General features: G+C 41.8%; 3 non-coding genes across 3 annotated transcripts; all 3 read right to left on the bottom strand.

Annotated features, from left to right (window-relative positions):
- Window positions 1-4,863: 4,863 nt before the first annotated feature.
- TRNAS-GCU (transfer RNA serine (anticodon GCU)) lies at window positions 4,864-4,945 on the bottom strand. The gene has a single exon. It is a non-coding gene; the product is annotated as a tRNA-Ser (tRNA).
- Window positions 4,946-9,596: 4,651 nt separating this feature from the next.
- Window positions 9,597-9,678, bottom strand: TRNAL-AAG (transfer RNA leucine (anticodon AAG)). The gene has a single exon. It is a non-coding gene; the product is annotated as a tRNA-Leu (tRNA).
- A 505-nt stretch (window positions 9,679-10,183) lies between these two features.
- TRNAS-GCU (transfer RNA serine (anticodon GCU)) lies at window positions 10,184-10,265 on the bottom strand. The gene has a single exon. It is a non-coding gene; the product is annotated as a tRNA-Ser (tRNA).
- Between the last annotated feature and the right edge of the window lie 5,868 nt (window positions 10,266-16,133).

Below are 16,133 nucleotides of genomic sequence, written 5' to 3'. Positions count from 1 at the left end.
TGTCAACATTAGGCAGCAAATAGTACACAATTAAGGAAAACTGCATTCCCATTTAATGTGCATTGTTCTGCAAAAAGTTTTAAGTAGGAGAAAGTAAAACTTAGTTTATAAAACCACCTAAACTGGGAGTATTGCCGCTACAGCTATGACACTTCATTTTAAAAACGTACGTGCATCAACAAGAAATATTTTTGCGCTAAATAAATTGCTGTCCGACTACTCACGTAATGCATAAAACTGAGGCAGTCGTAATTACAATACATTGAAGTAATATTTTGGTAGTTTTTGTTGACGATGACTCCGCAGCAAGCGATCAGATTACTTTTTATTAGTGAAGGCGCGTCAGAGCCTTGATAAGTAAACTTACAAGGAGACACGCCTAGGTCGATGAACCTTTTAGACCAGGTTCGGGGACTTCCCAGTACGAGATGTCTTTTGGCATCGCAAATCAATAGATCAATATCTCAACAACAATCGCAATAACTAATCAGCATGCTAATCAATAACCTTTAATGAGAGTCAATAAAGTGAACACACCATGATCTTTCAGTCATGAATAACCACACCAATTTAGTTAAGTGTTAGGATATTTATTTCCCTACTGGTTACAATCTAATGTCATTTCTGTTAATCTCATCAGCAATTCATATCTTTAGTAACTCTTCAGATTTGCAATTAGAAACGCAATTAATCAATGCATAGAGAATATTCACTCAGTATTAACACATAATTATTAAGAAGCAACTTAGCAAAGTCTCAGTAGTGCATGGTTCAACAAAGCGAGAACTCAGTCATTTGTCTATTTGCGTCAGATTTTAGTGAACACCTTAAATAACCTCGTATTAGCATCAGCATGTTGGGCTTCATGCAAAACTATTTAGCAAACACAAATTTGGAAAACATCTAACTATGGCCTCTATCAAAGAGCTGTTGGTACCTAGAAAGAAAAGGCAAACAGACAATTACAATTTTCATCAGATAGTTACCCATCCAACGGATCAGCAAACAGCGTCAGTCTTCGTTCTCGGGACATCAGTCATTTGCATCATCAGCAAAGAAAGGACAGGGCAAAGTATCAGTATGGCATAGCTAAGGAACAAGAACTTCCCTCATATAGAGGAGAAGTAAGTATCAGGTAAGGAATAAGTAAAGGGTGGTTTAGAGTAACAGGGCGAACAAACTGCAAAGTCTCAAACGAAATGGCCTAAATGGCTCAGTAGAATGGCAAAGAATGGCTTGGAGTGGAATGTCCAATAAATGCCTGATTTCTCCTCGGGTCATGTGGTTAAATCAAAACTGTCTAATTTACTCCTAATTCCTCAATGGATAATCATTGGTGCATCGCCATCTCTGTCCAATAATCTTCACCAGAGTTTTACACAAACCACAGTTCTCATGTCGTTGATTGGCCCATGTTATTGACTTTTTCATCGGTTGGAATGTCAGGTAAGAAAAGTTACATTTTACGCTACAGTCAGTAGTTCCATTGTTTTCTCCTACTCCAGGCAGCCTTGCACCTGTTACAAATTACCCTGTTGCATTCAGCAAGAATGTCTCCTTGAGCAAGTAGGGTCCCATGAGAAAGAATTTACTACAGCTACACACATCTCTAGCTTCTGGGAAAGTACAGTTTCATGTCCTTCAGGAAAATAGCACATTGCACGTTAGAAAAAGACAGTTCAATATGAGACCAGGCAGCTAGGCACAGACCTTCGCTAAACTAAGGCCTACTGCTTAATGAACAAACTCCTAATACATAACTCCAATTTTGATATGTTAATACAAATTAAAAACATTAGTACATAATTAATTAAGCATTAATAACTTTCATTAGTATTCGTATACATTGGTAGCCACTCCCCGTGGGCACATTTCAAACGTGTGCATTATTTCTACGTTAACACATTTTTTATGCAGCTTCATTACACAATATATTGTAAGCTTTTCATGTTAATATTAATTTTAAAAGACACACTCCAGCAATCCCTCCTCTGATGACTCTTGTCATCACACAAATCTTCCCTACTAATTTTACATACTAAAATTCCCTCATATCAATCTCTTCCCTTCTTGGTTTCCCCTTTGATCTTGCCCTGAATAATTTTCCCTTTGTTTTTCTTCCCTCCTCCTATTATTTTTCGCCATCTTCAATTTTTTTCTTTTACTAATTGTACATGCCACCCATGATCCAAATAAGCAATCTATAACAATCAATATCCCCTGTATTATTATAGACAATATCCCATGCCAAATGTTACTAATCCAATTTCCCACTAAAGCAAATCCTTTCCCAACCTTTTTCCAAACACCTGGTTCTTTCAAATCCTTCAAGTCCGTACTATCCCTAGTCAAGTTAGTAAGCATACTTCTAATCTCATTACTATTATCTGGTATGTAAGCGCAACAATTACACCCATTGAGCAATCTACAAACTCTGCCATTTTTCACTAAAAGAATGTCTAAAGCAAGCCTGTTTTGAAGAGTCATAGCCCCCTCCGCAGCAAGTTCAGTATCCATCAGGAGTATAGCCCCTGAAAAGTTTGTCAGCATGTTATCCTCAATAGTATACAACTTTTGAATCTTTATGGAGTTCATAAGAACTCCCACTGAAGAAATTATCGTCCCAAATATGTCTCCTACTACACCAGCAGCAGTCTCTTTCTTATGTCTAGTACGATGTAATTCAGACAATTTTGGTAACCTTTTCAAATCGTCAAGTTGAAATATCTTTGGGAAAACTATCCCCAAATAACATGTCCTATACTATCCCTTTGGAAGACGGTAATAAGCATTAAGTCCACATATATAATAAATCCCGGGGATTGCTGGATCCTGTCCATTTAACATGAACGTCCATTTACTCTGAAACAAAAACGAACGCTTACATTCACTCATTCCCACAAACACATTGTCATAGTATGATTTGGTCTTGGATATGCAAAGCTTTCCTACATGTAGTGCGTCTAAAGCTAACTTCCCTTGTTCTCTAATTGCACTATAACCGTCACTACTAGCAAAGGCACGTTGCTGTAATCCTTTCTCTAGTTTACCCTTCAATGCCCTTCTTCTCTCTTCCGTGTGATCTAAAAAGCTTTTCTCTACAGGTGTAAGCAAACATGTCAAATTATTGTGGTGTGCATAAGATGTACTAATTGTTAATGTCGCCTGAAAGAATCCTTTAACTAACTTTATGCTATAGTACTTAGCTACCCCACTCACATCCTCTATGATAGGCACATTAGAAAACACAAGAGCATGATTTGAGTAAAAATATTGAATCTCTTCCTGGTTATAGAATCTTGTTAGTAACAGACTACAACGTATCCCATATGTTAATGACAGTCTATTATAGGTAACCCCCTCTTGTACCGAAACAGGAATCTGTGTACACACAAAACAATCTTTTGCATCCATTGTGTCAACATACTCACTCAGCAAGCGATAGAAAACATCAGTGGATAGTTCCCCTTTCGAGTTAGTTCCCTCATGCAAGTATCTTGTATCCAGCTCAAACCTCTCCCAGGCTGTTAGTGCAGTGGTAGTCTCAGGAATTGTAGCATTGTTAGTCCCACTTTTATCCATTAGTGTCATACTCACAAACACGACCCTAATGAATATTTATTACATGAACCGTTTTTGCTAAAGTATTTGGTTCAAGTAAACTTAAAGTGTTGGGATTCAAGCCCACGGCTCCAGAGAGACTGGAGCCTAAATCTAGCCAGTTTAGCCTGCTCAGCCACGCTACCTCACATCTACAAGCTCACAACTATAGTAACTTGGCCAAACACTGTGGACACCCGCTGTGGTGACCTTGCTATGCAGGGTAACGCAGCATTCACCGACAGTTGAGCGAGTTACAGGTGAAAAGCAAAGTATAATAACTGTCTGCATATAATATATGTCTTTCCTTATTTATTCTTCTTCCCCATTGTATGTTTGCTCTCTGCTTTAGAAACGCGAGCTGTCATCACTGCAAGGAAACGTATCACACAGCGTTCTACTGTTTACACTCACTGAACTTTCAGCATCACAGTGACCCCTCTCGTCGCCTCTATAGTTAGACTTCAAGACAGCTGGTTTGTTTACCGATACAATTCTTGTCACCTTAGGTTGTGGTTTTTTAAAATAAGAAGGCTCGGTGCCACTGTCTGGCTACCCTTATATATATACGTCACCACTTTACATAGTCTCACCTCTCGCTATGTGGATCGTAGGTGCAGAAGGCAGAGAGTGAGACACTGATGCAGACAAAATACGTTTGTGAGTTGAAAAATACTGGCAGCGGTGGGATTCGAACCCACGCCTCCAAAGAGACTGGAGCCTTATTCCAGCTCCTTAGACCGCTCAGCCACACTACCCTGTGCAAACCTGTTTCTGTAAGCTTTCTGAAGTGAGATGTTCTGTTGTATAGGGGAGTTGGAGAATAAGGGTGTATAGCCTGTGAAGTGATCCTAGGAAAGTCAACGCCAACAGCAGCAGGCATGTGATACATTCAGTTGGTCAGGATAGGCCACGGGCCATGGGAGGTGTCAGGGAGCGCCAGTCCTGAGAGTCCGTAGGAAGACAACCCTTACATTGGCGTCCCGCACGCGCTGCTTCTCTTTCTTTAAGGATAAGGAATCAAACTATCTACGTCCCTCAACTTACCAACCCTCCGCCTCAGGAAAGATTTTGTGATTCATGAGCAGAACCCGGCTGGCGCTGTTTACAGTAATGCCTAAGCACAGTACTCAACTGAGCGGTGTTTCCAAACTGAGCCGTTGTACTGCCGGAAATACCATGGGATATGTCATTTAACTTTCACATAAAATAGGGTTAACCCAGCCCTACCACATACTAAAAACTAAAGACAGAACAATAAACCGACGAGGATGGGATTCGAACCCACGCGTGCAGAGAAAAATGGATTAGCAGTCCATCGTCTTAACCACTCTGCCACCTCGTCTTCAAAACACCATGTTTCAGGAGTACAAAATATGGTAGCCAAAATGTGTTCTATTAGGTGATAGTTGTCTAAACATAATAAAGAGCATATATTTACAGATTGTTATGGTAACTTGTTGTCTTCAGCTTTGCTCTATACGACCTTGTTGTCCATCCCTACTTCAGCTTGAATTTATATGTTAAATGTAATGTAATCATGAAAATTACATTTTCCAAACGTGTTCTATCCATATGTGATGTACTATCAAACTACCCTCAAATGAGCTAAAATTGCTTTAATTCAGTTGTACGTGGATTTAAAGTGCAATATCATGCAAATATTGTACTGGTATGGCGCTTTCGAGTCTCTAGGTGTCAGTTATTGGTGGTGTGCTTACATGTCATCATTAGGCAGCAAATAGTACACAATTAAGGAAAACTGCCTTCCCATTTAATGTGCATTGTTCTGCAAAAAGTTTTAAGTAGGAGAAAGTAAAACTTAGTTTATAAAACCACCTAAACTCGGAGTATTGCCGCTACAGCTATGACACTTCAGTTTAAAAACATACGTGCATCAACAAAAAATATTTTTGCGCTAAATAAATTGCTGTCCGACTACTCACGTAATGCATAAAACTGAGGCAGTCGTAATTACAATACATTGAAGTAATATTTTGGTAGTTTTTGTTGACGATGACTCCGCAGCAAGCGATCAGATTACTTTTTATTAGTGAAGGCGCGTCAGAGCCTTGATAAGTAAACTTACAAGGAGACACGCCTAGGTCGATGAACCTTTTAGACCAGGTTCGGGGACTTCCCAGTACGAGATGTCTTTTGGCATCACAAATCAATAGATCAATATCTCAACAACAATCGCAATAACTAATCAGCATGCTAATCAATAACTTTTAATGAGAGTCAATAAAGTGAACACACCATGATCTTTCAGTCATGAATAACCACACCAATTTAGTTAAGTGTTAGGATATTTATTTCCCTACTGGTTACAATCTAAAGTCATTTCTGTTAATCTCATCAGCAATTCATCTCATTAGTAACTCTTCAGATTTGCAATTAGAAACGCAATTAATCAATGCATAGAGAATATTCACTCAGTATTAACACATAATTATTATGAAGCCACTTAGCAAAGTCTCAGTAGTGCATGGTTCAACAAAGCAAGAACTCAGTCATTTGTCTATTTGCGTCAGATTTTAGTGAACACCTTAAATAACCTCGTATTAGCATCAGTATGTTGGGCTTCATGCAAAACTATTTAGCAAACACAAATTTGGAAAACATCTAACTATGGCCTCTATCAAAGAGCAGTTTGTACCTAGAAAGAAAAGGCAAACAGACAATTAAAATTTTCATCAGATAGTTACCCATCCAACGGATCAGCAAACAGCGTCAGTCTTCGTCCTCGGGACATCAGTCGTTTGCATCATCAGCAAAGAAAGGACAGGGCAAAGTATCAGTATGGCATAGCTAAGGAACAAGAACTTCCCTCATATAGAGGAGAAGTAAGTATCAGGGAAGGAATAAGTAAAGGGTGGTTTAGAGTAACAGGGCGAACAAACGGCAAAGTCTCAAACGAAATGGCCTAAATGGCTCAGTAGAATGGCAAAGAATGGCTTGAGTGGAATGTCCAAAAAATGCCTGATTTCTCCTCGGGTCATGTGGTTAAATCAAAACTGTCTAATTTACTCCTAATTCCTCAATGGATAATCATTGGTGCATCGCCATCTCTGTCCAATAATCTTCACCAGAGTGTTACACAAACCACAGTTCTCATGTCGTTGATTGGCCCATGTTATTGACGTTTTCATCGGTTGGAATGTCAGGTAAGAAAAGTTACATTTTACGCTACAGTCAGTAGTTCTATTGTTTTCTCCTACTCCAGGCAGCCTTGCACCTGTTACAAATTACCCTGTTGCATTCACCAAGAATGTCTCCTTGAGCAAGCAGGGTCCCATGAGAAAGAATTTACTACAGCTACACACATCTCTAGCTTCTGGGAAAGTACAGTTTCATGTCCTTCAGGAAAATAGCACATTGCACGTTAGAAAAAGACAGTTTAATATGAGACCAGGCAGCTAGGCACAGACCTTCGCTAAACTAAGGCCTACTGCTTAATGAACAAACTCCTAATACATAACTCCAATTTTGATATGTTAATACAAATTAAAAACATTAGTACATAATTAATTCAGCATTAATAACTTTCATTAGTCTTCGTATACATTGGTAGCCACTCCCCGTGGGCACATTTCAAACGTGTGCATTATTTCTACGTTAACACATTTTTTATGCAGCTTCATTACACAATATATTGTAAGCTTTTCATGTTAATATTAATTTTAAAAGACACACTCCAGCAATCCCTCCTCTGATGACTCTTGTCATCAAACAAATCTTCCCTACTAATTTTACATACTAAAATTCCCTCATATCAATCTCTTCCCTTCTTGGTTTCCCCTTTGATCTTGCCCTGAATAATTTTTCCCTTTGTTTTTCTTCCCTCCTCCTACTTTTTCGCCATCTTCAATTTTATTCTTTTACTAATTTTACATGCCACCCATGATCCAAATAAGCAATCTATAACAATCAATATCCCCTGTATTATTTTAGACAATATCCCATGCCAAATGTTACTAATCCAATTTCCCACTGAAGCAAATCCTTTCCAAACCTTTTTCCAAACACCTGGTTCTTTCAAATCCTTCAAGTCCGTACTATCCCTAGTCCAGTTAGTAAGCATACTTCTAATCTCATTACTATTATCTGGTATGTAAGCGCAACAATTACACCCATTGAGCAATCTACAAACTCTGCCATTTTTCACTAAAAGAATGTCTAAAGCAAGCCTGTTTTGAAGAGTCATAGCCCCCTCCGCAGCAAGTTCAGTATCCATCAGGAGTATAGCCCCTGAAAAGTGTGTCAGCATGTTATCCTCAATAGTAGACAACTTTTGAATCTTTATGGAGTTCATACTAACTCCCACTGAAGAAATTATCGTCCCAAATATGTCTCCTACTACACCAGCAGCAGTCTCTTTCTTATGTCTAGTACGATGTAATTCAGACAATTTTGGTAACCTTTTCAAATCGTCAAGTTGATATATCTTTGGGAAAACTATCCCCAAATAACATGTCCCATACTATCCCTTTGGAAGACGGTAATAAGCATTAAGTCCACATATATAATAAATCCCGGGGATTGCTGGATCCTGTCCATTTAACATGAACGTCCATTTACTCTGAAACAAAAACACACGCTTACATTCACTCATTCCCACAAACACATTGTCATAGTATGATTTGGTCTTGGATATGCAAAGCTTTCCTACATGTAGTGCGTCTAAAGCTAACTTCCCTTGTTCTCTAATTGCACTATAACCGTCACTACTAGCAAAGGCCCGTTGCTGTAATCCTTTCTCTAGTTTACCCTTCAATGCCCTTCTTCTCTCTTCCGTGTGATCTAAAAAGCTTTTCTCTACAGGTGTAAGCAAACATGTCAAATTATTGTGGTGTGCATAAGATGTACTAATTGTTAATGTCGCCTGAAAGAATCCTTTAACTAACTTTATGCTATAGTACTTAGCTACCCCACTCACATCCTCTATGATAGGCACATTAGAAAACACAAGATCATGATTTGAGTAAAAATATTGAATCTCTTCCTGGTTATAGAATCTTGTTAGTAACAGACTACAACGTATCCCATATGTTAATGACAGTCTATGATAGGTAACCCCCTCTTGTACCGAAACAGGAATCTGTGTACACACAAAACAATCTTTTGCATCCATTGTGTCAACATACTCACTCAGCAAGCGATAGAAAACATCAGTGGATAGTTCCCCTTTCGAGTTAGTTCCCTCATGCAAGTATCTTGTATCCAGCTCAAACCTCTCCGAGGCTGTTAGTGCAGTGGTAGTCTCAGGAATTGTAGCATTGTTAGTCCCACTTTTATCCATTAGTGTCATACTCACAACCACGACCCTAATGAATATTTATTACATGAACCTTTTTTGCAAAAGTATTTGGTTCAAGTAAACTTAAAGTGTTGGGATTCAAGCCCACGGCTCCAGAGAGACTGGAGCCTAAATCTAGCCAGTTTAGCCTGCTCAGCCACACTACCTCACATCTACAAGCTCACAACTATAGTAACTTGGCCAAACACTGTGGACACCCGCTGTGGTGACCTGGCTATGCAGGGTAACGCAGCATTCACCGACAGTTGAGCGAGTTACAGGTGAAAAGCAAAGTATAATAACAGTCTGCATATAATATATGTCTTTCCTTATTTATTCTTCTTCCCCATTGTATGTTTGCTCTCTGCTTTAGAAACGCGAGCTGTCATCACTGCAAGGAAACGTATCACACAGCGTTCTACTGTTTACACTCACTGAACTTTCAGCATCACAGTGACCCCTCTCGTCGCCTCTATAGTTAGACTTTAAGACAGCTGGTTTGTTTACCGATACAATTCTTGTCACCTTAGGTTGTGGTTTTTTAAAATAAGAAGGCTCGGTCCCACTGTCTGGCTACCCTTATATATATACGTCACCACTTTACATAGTCTCACCTCTCGCTATGTGGATCGTAGGTGCAGAAGGCAGAGAGTGAGACACTGATGCAAACAAAAAACGTTTGTGAGTTGAAAAATACTGGCAGCGGTGGGATTCGAACCCACGCCTCCAAAGAGACTGGAGCCTTCATCCAGCACCTTAGACCGCTCGGCCACACTACCCTGTGCAAACATGTTTCTGTAAGCTTTCTGAAGTGAGATGTTCTGTTGTATAGGGGAGATGGAGACTAAGGGTGTATAGCCTGTGAAGTGATCCTAGGAAAGTCAACGCCAACAGCAGCAGGCACGTGATACATTCAGTAGGTCAGGATTGGCCCCGGGCCATGGGAGGTGTCAGGGAGCGCCAGTCCTGAGAGTCCGTAGGAAGACAACCCTTACATTGGCGTCCCGCACGCGCTGCTTCTCTTTCTTTAAGGATAAGGAATCAAACGATCTACGTCCCTCAACTTACCAACCCTCCGCCTCAGGAAAGATTTTGTGATTCATGAGCAGAACCCGGCTGGTGCTGTTTACAGTAATGCCTAAGCACAGTACTCAACTGAGCGGTGTTTCCAAACTGAGCCGTTGTACTGCCGGAAATACCATGGGATATGTCATTTAACTTTCACATAAAATAGGGTTAACCCAGCCCTACCACATACTAAAAACTAAAGACAGAACAATAAACCGACGAGGATGGGATTCGAACCCACGCGTGCAGAGAAAAATGGATTAGCAGTCCATCGTCTTAACCACTCTGCCACCTCGTCTTCAAAACACCATGTTTCAGGAGTACAAAATATGGTAGCCAAAATGTGTTCTATTAGGTGATAGTTGTCTGAACATATCAAAGAGCATATATTTACAGATTGTTATAACTTGTTGTCTTCAGCTTTGCTCTATACGACCTTGTTGTCCATCCCTACTTCAGCTTGAATTTATATGTTAAATGTAATGTAATCATGAAAATTACATTTTCCAAACGTGTTCTATCCATATGTGATGTACTATCACACTACCCTCAAATGAGCTAAGATTGCTTTAATTCAGTTGTACGTGGATTTAAAGTGCAATATCATACAAATATTGTACTGGTATGGCGCTTTCGAGTCTCTAGGTGTCAGTTATTGGTGGTGTGCTTACATGTCATCATTAGGCAGCAAATAGTACACAATTAAGGAAAACTGCCTTCCCATTTAATGTGCATTGTTCTGCAAAAAGTTTTAAGTAGGAGAAAGTAAAACTTAGTTTATAAAACCACCTAAACTCGGAGTATTGCCGCTACAGCTATGACACTTCAGTTTAAAAACGTACGTGCATCAACAAAAAATATTTTTGCGCTAAATAAATTGCTGTCCGACTACTCACGTAATGCATAAAACTGAGGCAGTCGTAATTACAATACATTGAAGTAATATTTTGGTAGTTTTTGTTGACGATGACTCCGCAGCAAGCGATCAGATTACTTTTTATTAGTGAAGGCGCGTCAGAGCCTTGATAAGTAAACTTACAAGGAGACACGCCTAGGTCGATGAACCTTTTAGACCAGGTTCGGGGACTTCCCAGTACGAGATGTCTTTTGGCATCACAAATCAATAGATCAATATCTCAACAACAATCGCAATAACTAATCAGCATGCTAATCAATAACTTTTAATGAGAGTCAATAAAGTGAACACACCATGATCTTTCAGTCATGAATAACCACACCAATTTAGTTAAGTGTTAGGATATTTATTTCCCTACTGGTTACAATCTAAAGTCATTTCTGTTAATCTCATCAGCAATTCATCTCATTAGTAACTCTTCAGATTTGCAATTAGAAACGCAATTAATCAATGCATAGAGAATATTCACTCAGTATTAACACATAATTATTAAGAAGCAACTTAGCAAAGTCTCAGTAGTGCATGGTTCAACAAAGCAAGAACTCAGTCATTTGTCTATTTGCGTCAGATTTTAGTGAACACCTTAAATAACCTTGTATTAGCATCAGCATGTTGGGCTTCATGCAAAACAATTTAGCAAACACAAATTTGGAAAACATCTAACTATGGCCTCTATCAAAGAGCAGTTGGTACCTAGAAAGAAAAGGCAATCAGACAATTACAATTTTCATTAGATAGTTACCCATCCAACGGATCAGCAAACAGCGTCAGTCTTCGTCCTCGGGACATCAGTCGTTTGCATCATCAGCAAAGAAAGGACAGGGCAAAGTATCAGTATGGCATAGCTAAGGAACAAGAACTTCCCTCATATAGAGGAGAAGTAAGTATCAGGTAAGGAATAAGTAAAGGGTGGTTTAGAGTAACAGGGCGAACAAACGGTAAAGTCTCAAACTAAATGGCCTAAATGGCTCAGTAGAATGCCAAAGAATGGCTTGGAGTGGAATGTCCAATAAATGCCTGATTTCTCCTCGGGTCATGTGTTTAAAATAAAAACTGTCTAATTTACTCCTACTTCCTCAATTGATAATCATTGGTGCATCGCCATCTCTGTCCAATAATCTTCACCAGAGTTTTACACAAACCACAGTTCTCATGTCGTTGATTGGCCCATGTTATTGACGTTTTCATCGGTTGGAATGTCAGGTAAGAAAAGTTACATTTTACGCTACAGTCAGTAGTTCCATTGTTTTCTCCTACTCCAGGCAGCCTTGCACCTGTTACAAATTACACTGTTGCATTCAGCAAGAATGTCTCCTTGAGCAAGTAGGGTCCCATGAGAAAGAATTTACTACAGCTACACACATCTCTAGCTTCTGGGAAAGTACAGTTTCATGTCCTTCAGGAAAATAGCACATTGCACGTTAGAAAAAGACAGTTTAATATGAGACCAGGCAGCTAGGCACAGACCTCCGCTAAACTAAGGCCTACTACTTAATGAACAAACTCCTAATACATAACTCCAATTTTGATATGTTAATACAAATTAAAAACATTAGTACATAATTAATTCAGCATTAACCTCTTAAATGCGGGCGTCGGCCACTGGCCGACGCCCACACACCCTCCCTGGTGCGGGTCACGACCAGTGGCCGACACCAGGAAGGGCATTAATAAATCCTCGGGTGCGTCGCACCCGAGGATTTATTTTTTATTTTTTTTCCCCCCCCGGGAGACACGGAAGCTACCGTGTCTCCCCCTGCCCCCCACCCGCCCCTTTGTGACGTCAGCGCGCCTTGCGGCCGCTTCCTGCTTTCATTGGGAAAACGGCCTTTGTTGCAAAGGTGTTTTCCCCATGAAAGCAGGAAGCAGCCTTGCGGCCGCTTCCTGCTTTCATTGGGAAAACGGCCTTGTTCGGGAAGGCCTCGTAAGAAAGGGGAGAGTCTCCCCTTTCTTACGAGGCCTTCCTGAAAGTGTTTCCTGGCCCCCGGTCGCAGCTGTGCTGCGATCGGGGGCCAGGAAACACTTTCAGGTTTCCTGGCTCCCCCGATCGCAGCACAGCTGCGATCGGGGGGGTCAGGAAACATTTTGAAAAGGCCTCGTAAGAAAGGGGAGACTCTCCCCTTTCTTACGAGGCCTTCTGATACTGTTTCTGGCCCTCGATCGCAGCTGTGCTGCGATCGGGGGCCAGAAACAGTTTCAGAAGGCCTTGTAAGAAAGGGGAGAGTCTTCCCTTTCTTATGAGGCCTTCTGAAACGGTTTCCTGGCCCCCGATCGCAGCACAGCTGCGATCGGGGGCCAGGAAACCCCACTAGACACCAGGGATTTCACTTTTGGGGGGCAGCCCCCCCCCGGAAAACGGGCCGCCCCCCCCCCGGATAATTTTCCTAAAAAAATAAAAAGGTAGGTGCCCCCTGGGGAGGGGGGGGGGGCGCGATCGCGCCCCCCCCCCCGGGATATTTTTTTTTTTTAAAAAATAAAATAAAATAAAAACAAAAATGAAATGACAGGGGGTCGCCCGTGGGCAGGGTGACCCCCTGTGGGGGCATTTTTTTTTTTAGATGTTGTAGGGTTTCCCTGGGGGCCATTTTGGCCCCCAAGGAAACCATACAACAACTAAAAAAAAATATATGTATATATCTATATATATATCTATGTAGATAGATATATCTAGGTACATGGATATATCTATAGATATATCTATGTAGATATATATTTATATATATATATATAGGTAGATCTGTATCAAAGATATTTATAAAGCGCGCTACTCACCTGTGAGGGTCTCAAGGCGCTGGGGGGGAGACGGGGGGGAGGGAAAGGGGCTAGGAGGTTCACTGTTCAAAAAGCCAGGTTTTGAGGCCCTTCCTGAAAAGAAGTAGGTTTTGGGTCTTGCGAATGTGGGTTGTGAGTGCGTTCCATGTTTTGGGTGCAATGTAGGAGAAGGATCTGCCCCCGGTGGTGGTGTGTTTGATGCGGGGGTCAGAGGCGAGAGAGAGGTCAGCTGAACGGACGTTTCGTGTGGGGGTGTGGAAGGTGACTCTCGTTGAGGTAGGCAGGGCCTGTGTTGTGGAGTGATTTGTGTGTGAGGATGAGGATCTTGAAGGTGATCCTTTTGTCAATGGGGAGCCAGTGGAGGGATTTGAGGTGTGGAGAGATGTGTTCGTGTCGGTGGAGGTCGAGGATGAGTCGTGCTGCTGAGTTCTGGATGCGTGTAGTTTGCACTTGAGTTTTAGAGTGGTGCCGGCGTAGAGGGCGTTTCTGTAATCAAGCCTGCTGCTGATGAGTGCGTGAGTGACAGTTTTTCTGGTCTCTGTGGGGATCCATTTTAATGTTTTTCAGTATACGGAGTTTGTTGAAGCATGAGGAGGTAAGAGCGTTGATTTGTTGGGTCATAGAGAGGGAGGAGTCTAGGATGATGCTGAGGTTGCGTGCGTAGTTGGCGGGGGTGGGTGCAGGGCCTAGCGTGGTGGGCCACCATGGGGGGTCCCAGGTTTTTTTGGTGAGGGCCAAAGAGGATTATTTCGGTTTTGCTTGAGTTGAGTTTCAGGTGGTTGGCTGTCATATATACATCACTTTTGTCAATATGTGTGTGGTTTCCCTGGGGGGAAAAGGGTCCGACTTGTCTAGTGGCAGTTTTAGTGCCATAAAAAAGCGCAGAAGGTTTATATGCCTACTGCAAAGAGCACATCTGTATTTTATGTAAATAGCTGAGTACATTAGTAAAGTCTATGGAGAGATGAAGGGCACTTTTGCTGGGTGGTAATGAGGGAATCCGAGGAGGAGGGAGTGGGAGCACCAATAATGATTGTTGGACTGGGCGCAGGAGGTGCTAAAGACTGTGACGAATGGTATGTGACAAGGTGTTTTTTGAGTGTCTTGAAAGTACGTGCTGATTGAGGGAAGAAGCGCAGGTAAGGTGGCCTCTACTGTTGCACGTATCTCACACACACCATCGATTTTGTGACTGTCTACGTAGGCTAGTGTTTTAGAGCAACAGTTTAGCCAATAGCAGAGATGGCATCTTGATGGATGACTGCTGCCTGCACTCGGGTTATAGAGGACCGCTCTGACATAGGATCAGAGACTGAGACATCAGATACTGAGACAGCATCTGAGGGATAGGACAATGGCGCAGACTCTGGGAGTGATTTTTCAGTCAGAGGAGTCCCATTCGAAAACTCCTCTTCCAGTACATTATGAGGGAGGTGATGAGGACAGTCCTGCTGTCCCTTCGCAAGCTGTTCGTGCAACTGGGTAATAGTGGTTTAGGCCAACCCAGAGAGCAGGTGAATGCGGCGGCAAGCAGAGAGAGAGTGCTCTCTTGGGAGCTCACCAATTTAGTTCAGCCCCAAATTCCACCACCCAAATCATATTGTGGAGACATCAAAATTGTCTAAGGCAAAACAAACTGGTTTTGTAAGGCAGGCACCTGTGTTTTTGGTCCTGGATTCGGCGGCCATATAGAGAAACACACTAAACCCAAACATTTCTGGAAACTAGAGATTCGGGGGAGTCCACAGAGGTGTGACTTGTGTGGATTCCCCAAAGTTTTCTTACCCAGAATACCCTGCAAAGCTGAAATGTTGAGAAAAAACTCTATTTTTCTCGCATTTCTGTCACACAAACTACAGGAATATGCTGGGATCCACAACATTCCTACCACCCAGTGACTCCTCACCTGTCCTGATAAAAACACTACCCCACTTGAGTGCCTACACCTAGTGCCTGTGTCAGGAATGGATCACCCCAGGGTCAACAGCTGCCTCACGTAAGGACCAACATTGACCGTTGTGTGATCTATTCCTGTCGCAGGCACCAGGCCTAACCACACAAGTGAGGTATCATATTTATCGGGAGACTTGGGGGAACGCTGGGTGGAAGGAAATTTGTGGCTCCCCTCAGATTCCAGAACTTTCTGTCACCGAAATGTGTGGAAAACGTGGTATTTTAGCCACATTTTGAGGTTTGCAAAGGATTCTGGGTAACAGAACCTGGTCCGAGCCCCACAAGTCACCTCATCTTGGATTCCCCTGGGTTTCTAGTTTACAAAAATGTGCTGGTTTGCTAGGTTTCCCCAGGTGCCGGCTGAGCTAGAGGCCAAAATCCACAGGTAGGCACTGTTTTCTATGAAAAAATGTGATGTGTCCACGTTCTGTTTTGGGGCATTTCCTGTCGCGGGCGCTAGGCCTACCCACACAAGTGAGGTATCATTTTTATCGGGAGACTTAGGGGAACGCCGGGTGGAAGGAA

This window comes from Pleurodeles waltl, chromosome 12, assembly GCF_031143425.1.
Source record: "Pleurodeles waltl isolate 20211129_DDA chromosome 12, aPleWal1.hap1.20221129, whole genome shotgun sequence".
Classification (NCBI taxonomy): domain Eukaryota; kingdom Metazoa; phylum Chordata; class Amphibia; order Caudata; family Salamandridae; genus Pleurodeles; species Pleurodeles waltl.
The sequence above is the reverse complement of the archived record's forward strand: the minus strand, read 5'-3'. Positions and strand labels throughout refer to the sequence as shown.